This window comes from Colossoma macropomum, unplaced genomic scaffold (genome assembly GCF_904425465.1).
Source record: "Colossoma macropomum unplaced genomic scaffold, Colossoma_macropomum, whole genome shotgun sequence".
In the NCBI taxonomy this organism is placed as follows: domain Eukaryota; kingdom Metazoa; phylum Chordata; class Actinopteri; order Characiformes; family Serrasalmidae; genus Colossoma; species Colossoma macropomum.
In genome coordinates, this window is record NW_023494789.1 from 46,527,934 (window position 1) to 46,540,472 (window position 12,539).

Consider the following 12,539-nt stretch of genomic DNA (forward strand, 5'->3'; position numbering starts at 1 on the left):
TATCTCAGCAATGTGTGTCGTTTTCCTTTTACGTTCCTAATGTAATGCACGTTTATGGGTCCTGTGCCAACCTGTATGAAAGGATATAGTTTATGAAAGAACAAAACTACCTTTCGAGTTTGCAGAGATTTAATCAGGAGATTTAGTCTAGTTAGGATGTTTGTGTAATACTGTTTTCCTATCTGGAGTTAATGATAATATTACGAAGTTAAGAACTGTTATTCTGTAATAGCTACTTTCCTAAATTTAGTCTGTACTGAATTCATCATGGAGAACAAACAGATCAGATTTCCAAGTTAAGAGGTTTCTGTAATACGACCACTGTTTACAAACGTTACTAGGTGTGCAGTCAGGGGGCAAAACTGCTTTTGTAACAAAACGTAACGTTAGTGAGCTGTTCTAATCAACATAGATTTCGCATTGTTCACAAATTATTGTTGACTCAATAATAAAATGGCAGCGTTTAATCTGTTTGTTTGTCTTTCATTTGTATATTAATACAGCATTATTCAAAACTTTAGCCAACGATAGTTGACCATCAGTATCAGCTAATCATCAGGTCTCTATAATAAACGCCCCACTAAGTTTGCTAATCACTGAATGTTTAGCTAATAGGAGCTCTGAACCACAGAGACCCTTATAGCTTGTCATGTCCTATGAATTTCACCCAGCTTAACCTGGTTTAGTTGTTAGTTTTGAGTCTGTCTATTCTTTTCTTTATCTGACAATATCAGGATCATGGTAGTACCGTTAGTGTCGCTAAGCTAAGTAAACTGACATTTTAGCTGGCTTGCTAGGCTTAGTTTAGTTTAGCTATCATTGATAAGAATGACACACAGTGCTAACTCACTCATTACCTCACTAGCTAATGTTAGCAAACAGAAACGTACCGGAATTGTGAAACCTTGTGGAAATGTCTGACCATAGCAGGTATTTACAGGCTGAGCTCTGCATAAAACTGTGGGTGGGATATTTTGATAATCTAAACCACATGGACCCCAATCCACCCTTTTGATGGCCTGGATCCATCATCTTCTGTGGTGTCTGGCAAAGGGATGTGATCCCCTCGGCATATTAAACATTCTCCAGCCATCTTCTCTGCGGTCGGTGCTGTTTACAGCACAACAGCTCCTTGTCATTGTTGCTTAGCTGAGCACCTTCTCTGTGAAGACGTTACACAGAAACCTGTCTATAAAACTTTCCCTGATTCCTCTTCACCTTATTTAAGTCTGTGTTCAGACTGCAGGTAAACCGGATTTGTTTCTCTAATCAGATCTTTTGAGGCGACTGTCCCAGCACTTCTGTCACTCTGGATTTGACGTTGTTATTTGTCGCATTGCGAGTGACACACAAAGCATTTTGGAATCTGATTTAAGCAGCCGAGCTTACAGACTGAGACGCATCTGTAAAAATCCAATTGAAGTCCCTTTTCAACCACCTCCAAATGTGGTTTGGATCCAATTTGCCGAAAGTGGATTTCATGTGGTTTTTAGGTGTCCTGACTATCAAAAAAGAATCTGGATACAATCTGGATATGACTGAAATCATATGTAGGCAGGCAGTCTGAACAAGGCCTAAGTCAGTTACTGCAGTTAGAATCTGTGGCCAAGTATAATACAGATTACATCAAAGTAAGGACCCCTAACGTTAACACATATGGCCTTTTGTCATTCCATAAATAAATTCCCCAGAAAGCGAGCATATATCGGTCCGCTGTTTTGATAAGTGCGGCATCCTACTGCTGGTCCACCCTCGGACCACCCAGATCACTGCCCTACATACAAGGTCTAACTCATTTTTAATCTACTCAAACAGATTACAAATGCACATAGACCTTTATTTTGAAAAATAAAATAAGACAAATATTACAAACTTGTAAGAGAAAAAAAAATATGTCTAGGCCTGATATATTTTTTTATGTTGCTAGGTTGGTTACAGTTATATTACTGACTTTATTTATTATATTAATGTTAAAATAATTTATTAAACTAATGTACAAAGGATAATGAAAGAACAATTTAAAAAATGCATATAATTCAGCACTTCTAAAAACATCTTAAAACAGTTTTCCTTTTGAAATAATTCATTTTATTATTGTTAACAATTATTTGTTAAAATAAATACGTGGTTAAGGTCTTGATTTAATGATTTAAGTGAAAACTGTGTTTAATTTCCGTTCGCTGATTGGCTGGTTTTGGGAGATGGGGCGGGGCCTCCGCGGATCCACAGCGGAAAAGCGAGTTGCCAAGACGACAAGTAAACGAACACAGCAGTGAAGCCGGACCGCAGCGTGAAGATTACAAAGATCATAATATTGAATAATGTCGGCCTTTTTCGGCTCAGGCAGCATCAAACCTCCGATTCACGATCAAATCGCCGAATTACAGAGAAAAATCCAGCAGCTCGGTGAGAGTTTGTCTCTGTCATTTTTATAAACCCGTACAGACTGATTGAATTTCACTGATTAAGAGAGCAGAAGTGCAGATGATGCACTGGAATAGCTCAGTGTGTGTTTTATAGCTAATATCAGTCAGTTAGTTAACTTCAGCGCAGCTTTGTGTCTCTTAGTTCTCTGTTTTGTTGTGGAGCAACGTTACAGTGTCGCTGAGCGGCTGTTCTGTTCTTGGCCACCAGAGGGCGAAAAAAGCGCATATTATGAGAGCTCCCAAAGCACCCTCAAGGAGAACAGAGAGCGCATCCTGCAGCTCAGAGAGGAGAACAGGAGGCTGAGGACGAGACTGGCACACGCAGTCAGTGTAACACACACACACACACACACACACACACACACACACACACACACACACACACACACAGTAAACACCACATACACACACACACACACACATACACACTACAAACACACTGTACACATATAGTGTTACAGATGATACAGATGATTCTACTGAACTGGTTCAAAACACAATTGGGACTTTTAACTGATCTTGGACTTTAGACTAAAATTTAGACTAAAAATTAGACTAAAGTCCTTTGAGTGGCCCTATACCTTAATTATGTTTATTATATTAACACTAATGATTTAACATTCCATTTTGTCACTGCCAAAACAACCATAACATTACCTAAACTTTACTAAATGTTTCAGTAGTGACATAAAAAACGTGGGACAGTTTTTTTTATATGTTTTCGAAATTAAAAAATTAAACCTAATTAAACTTAAATCTAAAACTTGAATCTAACTTCACTTTAAAAAGAAACCAAACAATATTGGAAGAAAATGTTGGGGTTAGGGTTTGGGACAGACTCCTCCCAATAGAAAGTAACCCATAAATGATGATTTTGGATAAATTTAGATTATTACTGTCTCTATTAATGTCTTGGGTTTAAACAGATCAGAACATTATACTTGTAAATAACTAGTATCTGAATACTTTTTGTTGTTTTTAATAGTTTTTTTTTCAGTAAAATGGTCCATGTCCACTCTCACCCTACACAGCAGGGGTCTTCACTTCTGGTCCTGGAGGGTTGGGGTTCTGCACAGTTTGCTGATTTACCTGCTCAAACACTCCATAAAAGCTGGTAATGGACAGGTGGGTTGGGTCAGGTGTGTCTGACCAGTGAAATCACCTGACTGTGATGGACTTCAGGCCTCAGGTCCAGAGTTAAAGACCTCCTGCTGTACACCGAACACCACGGCTGACCATCTTTCTGTCTGGGGGGTCCAGAGTGTAATGTTAGTGGTGGGCCGAGAGCCAAAAACAAAGACAAAGCAGTGTAAAATATAAAGAAGCAGTTACTTCAAATACAGAACTGAAGAAGTTATACAGTACCATGAAAAAAGATCAGAGAGCTCTTCATTATTTAATTTACAGTCAAAACTGCTATTAAGTACAAACTATTCAGGAAAAAACCCACAGAAAACACCTTTAAGGGAAAATTACCCAGAAGCTTTAACAGCTAAATCTACCATCAGATGTCTGAATGTTCGGTGTGTCACTCTTTCCCTTTATTACAGCTTCCATTCTTTTCAAGAGACTCACTTTCAGTTTCTCAAAGAATCTGCAGACACACCTCCAAAGTTCAGTCTTAGAAGCTGGTTGATCATTTTCTGAAGTAATCAAACACATTCAGTGATGTTGGGGTCTGGACTCTGAGGCGGTCAGTCCATTGATCAGCTTCTTTGTTTGATGTGTCCGTCTCCTTCTCCCAGTGAGGCTTCTTGACAGCTACACATCCTTTCAGATCTGTAGTGTTGAGTCATCTTCTCACAGTGGAAGGATGGACAGAAACACCTGTGGATGTTTTCAGATCTGAAGCAGCTTGATTTTCTCCTCTCTCTCAAAGATGAAAGCTGTAAGTGCTGTTTATCTGATTGGGGCGGTTTTAGTGTCTACCGGGTCTTCCAGCTGGTTTTTAGGAGCCTCTGTAGTTTTGAATAATTTTTTGAACTTTGGGAAACAGCAGTTTTTTCACATATTTTTTCTTTGTGCAAGTAGATCTTCTTCTATCTAATTTCCTCAAAAATATCTCCTGAAAAATCGATAACTTGTACTTAATGGCTATTTTGACTGTAAATGAATGAAATGAAGGGTGATTTTTGCGCAGTGCTGTAAAGACATATTTGTTCTCTTATGGGGTGGGGTGGGGGGTGAAGGGGTTTGTGTCCTGACAGGGTCACAGTTTGGGCAGCGCTGTTTTAAACACTCACTCTTACTAAATGAATCACACTGAATTAGGGCTGGGCAATAAAATGATAACGATAATTATCGTGATATAACTTTTCCTCGATAGAGCAATAAGACATGTTCGATAAATTTTCGATATAATAGACCATTCTCACACTTACATGTTCTAGCGAAAGCCCTGGTGGCGTTTTCTACTGCATGGAAAGTGACACTACTCTGCTGTCGCCAGGAGAGGGCGCACTTCCGAGTTTTTCGACATGATTATAGAGGGAGGGGTCGGTGAGTAAAAAAAGGGTCGCTGGTGTTTGCTAGCTTAACGTTTGCTGTTCGTACTAAGTTGACGTTGTTGAGAAACTAAACAGTTTAGCACTGTTGTTGGCCACTTGTTTAGCATTTGTAATGGATATTCTAGCACTCGTCACCAGACAGTTAAAAATAATCTTTTCTTTCTTAAATTATGACTACTACAAAAACTGCGGCCATACTTTTCCAGCTGATAAAAACAGCTCACCAGATGCTTTCTCCCACTCTCCCATGACAGATTTGTGAAATGTTCCACTGTTTGGCAAGTGTTTGTAATGTTCTGACCATAAAGGATAGTTTGGAACAGCAATTAACCACCCAGGAGCAAAAATCAGCCTTCAAATTTGAAAGAAAAAATGATTTGACATTTATCGCGATATGTATCGATATCGAACGATATGAATTTTGTTTATCGTGATAACATTTTTTGGCCATATCGCCCAGCTCTACACTGAATATGAAATATGAGATATGTGCTTTTGTGCTGTATTTGGTCACCTGTCTGCTTCATCTGCTTGATGTACTCATGTGTCTGTAGAGAGATGAGCAGATAATCAGCGAGGTGTTTCAGAACCACTTGGACAAGGCTGCATTCCGGAACATGTCCGTGAAGGTCAGGAATCTCTGACTCACCTTTACAGAAGGAATTCAGTCTCGGTTCCTCTTGGTGTTCCGGAAGAGCTGCTTTGGGTCACTGACTGAGAAATAAACTGAATAAGATTGTTTTAAAGCAGGCAGCACTAATTATGTCATTATATTCGTACATATTTTGACTGTGATAGAAAATATTAATTCACATATTACAGTCTTTATATATTCATTATGTTAATATTCTTGCTCATTGCTATTGATTTCCACTTATTTTTCAAAACATCTCCATAACTCAGTGTGTGTGAGGTAATCAGAGTGATTCAGAGTGGTGTGGTGTGAAATGGTTCAGATGTCTTTACAGTGGTGGTGATAGGAACCAGAGGTCGCCATGACTACAACACAAATATAGACATTTTATGTACTATCCAAAACCACCAGTGAACCTATAGTGTCCTTTGAGTTTTATATGGAATGTTGACGATGGGAAAATAGTGGAGAATCTGAAATAATAAGGTTTGTTTTATCACCACCACTGTTAACAATTCTGACTCATTAAGTTTCTTTAGAATGGAGCATTGAGTTTGTTTGTATCTTAAGTGTTAACTATGCAGGAATTCATCTGTAAAAATCCCCTTTAAACCTCTTTAAATTTCAGGCTCATTAATTAGGTTTATTATTCAGTACTTACAGGGACTTCAGTGCAAACTGGTTGAGCTATTCCTAGATTATAGAAGTGTGTAATAAAACTTTGAGCCCGTCGGGGGTCCTGGCCATTCAAGGGGTAACCAAAGTAACTTCCTCATCCTCAGCTGTGATTGATCAGAATATTGCTAAAGTGAAGTCCATGATTACTATTAACAAACATATTGTGAAGCCCTGTCTAGAGCTAGGGTTTTCAACCTGTGGAGTACATGTCCAGGGGGGCGCGAGATTATGAGATTTTTGACTTCAAACACTTAAGAGACAAATATAATACTGCAGTGAACCTGTCCTTTCAGTCCTTAGCAATTCATTTTTCAACCACTAGAGGGAATCAGAGGGATCATCTGAATAGTCTCGCTGATTATGCATGCTACTCGTGTAATGTTATCCAGCTCACAATCTGAAAAATGGACGATGGCTAGCAAAATTTAAAAATAGGGCTAACAGTGAAGATAAATCGGTTGAAGCGAGGGGCAAAAACAATGACTGCGTTGTTTCAGCCGAGGAATCCACAAGTGAGGCCATCCATCCCGACCCCATCGATGTCGATGAGCCATCCACATCAAGTGCAGGGCTACCCTGACAGAGAAAGCTACCTGCTAATTCCAAAGCCCTGGTTGCATCAAAATGCAAAAAGTATGATGAAAGGTACTTAAAATATGGATTTACATGCATCATACAAAATGAAGAACAATACCCACAGTGTGTTATATGTTCAGAGGTACTTGCAAACGACAGTTTAAAACCCGTAAAATTAATAAGACAGCAAGCATCCGACATTCAAAGATAAGCCAAGATAAGCCAGTTGACTTTTTTCACCGTAAAAAGTCATTGTTGGCTACTCAGAAACGGACAATGATCAACCAAACCACAGTGACGGTCAAAGCCCTGACTGCCTCGTATGAAGTGGTGTATTTGATTGCCAAAGCGAGAAAGCCCCATACGATTGCAGAGACACTCATTTGTCCGGCAGACGTGACTATTTCTAGAAATATGCATGGAGCTAAGTTTGCCCGCAACATTGAGAAAATTCCACTCTCTGATAACACTATCAGCTACCGTGTTACTGAGATGGCAAACGACGTGAAGTGTCAGCTAACAGAAAGACTAAAGCGCGGAAAGAAATTTTCTTTGCAATTGGACGAGTCAACAGACATCTCGAATGCATCCCAACTGCTTGTATTTGTCCGCTACTGCCACGAGGGAAAACTGCATGAGGATCTGTTGTTTTGCTGTGTGCTGGAGGGAACATGAACAGGGAGATCCATCTTTGAAAATCTCAATAGCGAACTGGACGGAATGGATCTGTGCTGGGACAGTTGTGTTGGAGTGTACACAGATGGAGCAGGTGCCATGATGGGGAAAAACAAAGGACTAATGGCAATGGTTCATGATGTAGCTCTGCATATTTGTTTCACTCACTGTATGATTCACAGAGAGGCCCTTGCAGCAAAAACTCCCTTCAGAGTTGAGCAGTGTGCTACAGACAGCAACGCAGATTGTTAATAGTATCAAAACTCGTCCGGTGAAGTCAAGACTATTTGCCCTGTTGTGCAAAGAAATGGGGTCAGAACACGAATCGTTACTCCTGCACACAGAGGTGAGGTGGCTCTCCAGAGGAAAAGTTCTTCAACGGATATTTTCATTACAAGATGAACTACGGATTTTCCTTCTTGATTTTGCATCTTCCTACACAGAATATTTGAGCAATTCGAAATGATTCACAGATCATGCGTATCTGTCAGATATTTTCTGTGTTGTTACTATATAGACAATGTACGCCGATCAGGCATACATTGTCGTCCTCTAGTCCTTATCAGTGGTCACAGGACGCTGCCCACAGGACGCTGTTGGCTGGATATTTTGGTTGGTGGACTATTCTCAGTCCAGCAGTGACACTGAGGTGTTTAAAAACTCCAGCAGCACTGCTGTGTCTGATCTACTCAGACCAGCGCAACACACACTAACACACCACCACCACATCAGTGTTACTGCAGTGCTGAGAATGATCCACCACCCAAATAGTACCTGCTCTGTGAGGGTCCATGGGGGTCCTGGCCACTGAAGAACAGGGTAAAAGGGGGCTAACAAAGTATGCAGAGAAACAGATGGACTACAGTCTGTAACTGTAGAACTACCAAGTGCACCTATATAGTAAGTGGAGCTGATAAAATGGACAATGAGCATAGAAACAAGGAGGTGGTCATAATGTTATGTCTGATCTGTGTATGTAGCATTAAAGATAAAAAAATATATATGTTGAAAAATATAAACTCTATCCTTCATATAAACTCTATTTACAAAAATTAGCAATACAAACAATTATAAATGAAAAAACAAAAAATATTTACACTGTAAGGATATTTCACCAGAATTGTACCTGGAATATTGCAGATGAAGTACTGATTATGTTACACATGGGAATGGTGATGAATTAACAATATAAACATTATAAAGCAAAAAGATCTTTACACTACATATATATTTTACACTAATTGCACATGGAGTATTGAGTATATTGCACACAGGAAATGGTGATGAATTTAACAGTTTATGTGCTTTAGGTGTGTGAGGTCTTATGGAAGTGGAGGAGGGTTCTACTGGGAGCAGGGCTGGTTGTACAGTCTAAAATCAGCAGGAAGGAAGGACCTGCGATGGTGCTCCTTTACACACGTTTTTAGTGACCACTGCCCTATCGGATGCATTAGAAGCAGCACCAGTTCAATAAAGTCAGGCTCTTGGATGGTGGTTAGAAGAAATTTTAATGATCAAGCCTTTTTAAATGATCTGGATCACGCTTCAGGTGCCGAGAGCTTTCACTGAGCTGGGAAAATCTGCTTTTACCGACAGTGCACCAGCGAGCTGGAATTCATTACAGGAAACTCTAAAGCTTCGCTCTCTGGTGTCACATGAACATTTTAAACTTTTAGTCTCTAGCCACCTCCGCTCAGCCTGCAACTGCTTTATTTGATTTTACTTAACTTTTAATATGACTTTTGGTATGTTTTAGGAGTGTCTGAGCTATTGTTTTTACTTTTACTTTTTTACTTTTGTACTTTTATCTCTTTATTTTTATCATTCTTTTTATTTCTTTTATTAGTATTTGGTATTTATTGTCAATTTATTGTCTGGCCTATAAAGTGCACTTATGTTATCTGACCAGTCCAGTCTATTGTTGAGGTGAAATCCCAGGTACTTGTAAGAGTCCACTCTCTCAGTGTCCATTCCTTGGATGTTCACTGGTGGAGGGAATACACCCAGCTGCAGTACTTTCCAGTGAGCAAGCCCATGCAATGGGTTGGAGTTGACATAGTAGGGCCATTTCCATGCACTGCTGGGAGACACTGACTGTATTGTGTTGTCTGTCATGGATTATTTCACCAAAAGGCCAAAGGGTCCTATGCTGACTGTCATCAATGCCTTGGTTGAGGGGATGTTCAGTAGGTTTGGGTTTCCTCAGTCCATCCATAGTGACTAAAGGTGTAAATTCAAATCCAGGGTGTTCACTGCCATGTATGAGTGGCTGGGTATTGGAGACCCGCACCTCCTCAACTCACCCCCATAGTGATGGGTTGGTGAAAAGGTTCACTCACATTCAGGATGAGCAGCTAGCTCTTCTTACATCCAAGCAGCCTGGAGAGGAAAATCAGGACCCCTGCAGAACTAGCTTTAGGTCACCACCAGACACCCTACCAGAACCAGCAGGCCCAGAGAACACCTGGCAGGTCGAAGACCACATAGACACAGCATGTGCATGTGCTAGGAAGCAATTGCTAAGTTCTGGCATGCGACAGAAAAGGAACTATGCCCTGCACACTCATGGGAGGCACCTCGTAGTAGGGGAGCCCGTATGGGTCTACAGCCCAAAGAGAAAGAAGGGCAGTTGCCCTAAAGTGGACAGCTACTGGGTAGGGCCATGCTCGGTCCTAGAAAGTTTAGGAGAAGTTGTGTACAGAGTGCAGCTCCTACCCTACAGGCGCAAAGTGGCACTGAACCATGACAGGCTGGCCCCTTACAGAGGCTGCACCAGACCACAGGGAGACATCGTTGGGGAAGAGCTATCTGAGGCTCCTGTGGCAGTCATGTGCATTGTTCAGCCCAGGTAGGGCTGCTGATGGAGCACAGGGAGCCCCCGGTGAACAACTTGGTTCCCCTTTCAGTGCTTTTCCTTAACCCCAGTCAGTGCAGACTACTCCCCAGCTTGGAGGGGTTCCCCACCACAGCACACGCCAGAAGAATGGTGCGGCTTCCAGCTTGGTTTAAGGACTCAAGCTTTATAATTAAAATTCGAATGAAACACCTGCCCCATCCAAGCACATTAAGACAGTGAGCTTCTTTTCATCTCAGGTGTGTTTCGTGAAGGAAGGCAAATCCTGCAATTTAAGTGTTGCAAATGTGAGATAACTAAACTGGTTTATTTACTTCTTTAAAGTTCCATGACGAAAACAGGATGTATCTGAACTTAGGGCAATTAGTAATCAAGCTAAAAGTGACAGGACAAATATGATATGGTGGTCAACACAGGAAACAAGACTGTCAAAAAAATAGACAGAGAGTGAAAGAGAAGAATATACCTGAATATACTGAGTTCCTGGAACAACCGCACATTTATTTTAGACAGGTTTCCATTCAAACGTTCCCCTTCCCCTTTCCCTATGCATTTAAAAAATTTCAAAAAAAAAAAAAAAATGCAAATTAAGTCGTGTTTCCATCCACTGCGGTTTTGTGAAGAATCTTTAGATGACATAGGCAAACTTGATTAGGGGCTTCATTGAAACAAGCCAGATGGAGAGATTTAGCTCAGTTTTAACAGTTTTTACTGCAGCTCAGAGACGCCGGGCAGGATGAGCAGTGGACACCTAATGAGGGCTAAAATCTCTGTGCCACCCTGTTGATGTCCACCTCACATCTGGGAACACAAACACACCAGGCAGTTCTGGAGCTCATTGTGCAGAGACATGTTTCAAACCAGCTTTTCAGAATGTTGAAAGTAACCTTTGAAAAGCTCTGCGCCATGATCGACTGTCTTTAAGAATCACAGAATCATGTGACTTACGGCGTGATACGTCATTGCTTATTCGAAAAGCCCTTCTCCATCGCCCTTTACCATCTTGTCTTAGCGTAAAAACCTCTTTTTGTGATAATTGGGTGTTTTTTTGCATTTTTGCCTTCTCCATTATTCAATTAAATTAATTTCTAAATTTTTGCATATGTTCTTAAATGTGCCTTCAAAGGCACTTACATACAAAATGGTACCCATATATTATATATCAAACTGTTCAGAACAATCTCAGCTCTCTCTGTAATATGACGTTTGAACTGGAGCACTGTGTACAGAGATAATTCAGCCCTAAAGTTGAAAAATTGAAGTCCAGTTTTACTGCTACTGAGTGCTGACTGGTTAGCATTACTGCTACTGAGTACTGATTGGTTAGCATTACTCCTACTGAGTGCTGATTGGTTGGCATTACTGCTACCAACTGCTGATTGGTTCACATTACTGCTACTGAGTGCTGAATGGTTAGCATTACTGCTACTGAGTACTGATTGGTTAGCATTACTGCTACTGAGTACTGATTGGTTAACATTACTGCTACAGAGCACTGATTGATTAGTATTACTGCTATGATTTTGCTTAAATGGTCCATATTAACCCTTTAATTCTGCACTCACTCAATCTGACAAACCCAAAAGACATTGGTTTGAAATGCGACTCCAGTCAGATTTTTGCAGATGTGTCTCAGGCTGGACGCACTGGACGCTCAAATCGGATTTCAAAGTAAACACAGACAGGCAGGGTCAAAACCGTGAGAGCTTCACATGAGATAAGGCAGAAAGTCTAAAACCACAATCCAGATATCAATAACGTACTTCAGGAGCCAGGGGTCAAAACCAGAGAATACATACAAGGAATATACTGCTCAGAATCGCTAGGACAACCTTAACAAGACTTCGCACCGAGCTTAGCTCATGATACAACTTAAGTAGCCCACTAAAGGGCCTCTGATTACAGACAGGTGTCAGCATGAATCAGTACTCAGGTGAGTGAGACCTCTGTTAGCGTGGAGGGGAACAGGCAACAGATGTGACATTATGTGACAGAAAATGAGAAAGTTCAAGAAAACTCATGAAACTCATGAGTTCTTATCCAGAATCAGCTCTCTGTGGTTGTTTGTCGATAATAACATACATTAAACAACCTACATTTCTTAGTGAAACCGTTGTTTATTGTGATTCTTATTAATTATAAGCGCTGTACTTGACACAGTGAGCTATGAGAAGTCCTGCAGTGCTCAA